Here is a 2,029-nt window from a genome sequence, read left to right as displayed (position 1 = left end):
TGTTGTTGTTGTTGTGAGTGTGGTAGCCTATCCGTTCGAAATGTTTGGAGTCCTGAAGAGCGCGCTCTTCGCCAGGGCCACCGCCTCTCTAATGTCGGCTTGGGCTAAGTGTCCTTTCGTTTGACCCGTTTTTCTCTGAGATGTTTTTAATTTTATTTTTATTTTACCTCCTCTTTTTGACCTTTTAGTTTTTTGGATACTATGTACACTGTTTCTCTAGGTCTCCTCTTAACATTCGGGGGGTATAGAGACATGGTTCGGTTCAGTGGGCGAAATGACTACAAAGTGTCTTCGGAGTATGTTGTTCTATTTTCCTCTTCAGTGAATATAGACTGTGTTGAAAACCACATGCTGGGTGACCATTTGGGGAAAGTGTTCACTTGTCAAAACAATTTTAGTAAAGGGAGAGCTAGAATAAAACTGGTCAAAACACGTAGACCAGCACTGATAACATAAGTCCACCAACACAGAAAAATTGAACTAACTCTTGTAATTTTCATTATTTCGAGTAGAAATTTATATCACATTAAGCATAGAAACTTAACACACATGATGATATAGCTTTTAAAAATATCCAGGAATTAAAAGAGTCAGGAACACCACACATTATGAGGAGCACAGAAGGCTGCCTGTTAGCGCGATCATTACTCATTACCTCTCCCTGTTGTTGTTGCTGTGGTTGTGGTGATGATGGTGGTGGTGATGGTGGTGGTGGTGGTGGTGGTGGCGGTGGTGATGGTTACGGTGGGTTGTACTGATGGTAGGTTGACAGGGGTGGTAGTGGTGGTGGTTGTGAGCTTGTTAATAGTGGTCGTTGTCGTGTTGTTGTTGTTGATCTTGTCTTTAGCGTCATCATCGTCTTCCTTGTTGTTGTTGTTGTTGTTGTTGTTGTGACAATGGTGGTGGTGATTGTGGATAGTGGTGGTTATGGTGATGGTATGTTGTTATGATGATAGGCTGTCTCTTTCTTGCACCCCTCTCCACGTATGTTTGTGTAGGATAGTCGTGGTAATATGGAGAGTGGAAGCAGCACACTCCTTAAGTGAATGATCCCAGCTGCCGCACACGACGGACACGTCAAACAAACACAAGTACCACCACAATTCCTAAAGCAAGGAATTACTACAGCGTTATCTCTACATATAACATTTGTGAAAGTTCGTCACTTTTGTCGCCTAAAACTTCAGAACCACTTAACTTTCGAATTTGACCAAATTATTGTTCAGAAACATTTAAAAGATGCACCGTTTTATTGATGAGCCTGAAGTCACTGTAGATCTACTTTAATTTTCAGTTTTTCATTAGTTTCGTTTAGATCTAATCTTGGGAAAGTCCGACTTCTAAAACGCCCTTGTAAACAAGTGAGGTTTCCGTTCACTAGCCATGCGCACTGTTGTTTGGAGAGTATAAATCTAGACCTTCTAATTGTTTGCATCTCTCAAGATTTATTGCTCCATTCCAGTACTAGAGAGTAAATATAGCAGGACAATGAGTTTCAGTTGATGTTAATGCACCGATCATTCCTTTCATCGAAAGGAGACCCAGCTAGTTAGTTAATAAATAGGGTTTTGTTGTTTTAGTAGAGGTTTTAGGGCGTTCGCAACTGCATAAGGTCGTATGAGCGCAAAGAGGTGGATGTCAACAAAGAAGCCCATACAGGGAATCGAGACTTACTCTGATCACCTCTCTAGCTTAAACAACACAAAGTCTGCTTCGACTATCAAGGCACCCCGTAAATAGCGGGTCACAAGAGTGTGATAAATATACGAAAGAAGTAGAGGAAATAGCCATAGTAAGTATTTTGAAAGAAAAAGCAGCAGTTCCCTGTTGCAGTTCGGGTACAGTTATGAGGATGACATTGATGAATCAGCCCTACTGTACATAAGAACTCAAGATGTTAATGTCCCCCCTTTTGGGAATAAATAGGGTTGGTGACACACAATTTAATACGTGTAGTCTCAAAATCTAGTCTGTCTGTGCGAGGAGAAGGAGAGTATACGTCTCCCTCCAACTTCCACTCCACCCCCAC

Source organism: Aplysia californica, unplaced genomic scaffold (assembly GCF_000002075.1).
Source record: "Aplysia californica isolate F4 #8 unplaced genomic scaffold, AplCal3.0 scaffold00077, whole genome shotgun sequence".
In the NCBI taxonomy this organism is placed as follows: domain Eukaryota; kingdom Metazoa; phylum Mollusca; class Gastropoda; order Aplysiida; family Aplysiidae; genus Aplysia; species Aplysia californica.
The sequence above is the reverse complement of the archived record's forward strand: the minus strand, read 5'-3'. Positions refer to the sequence as shown.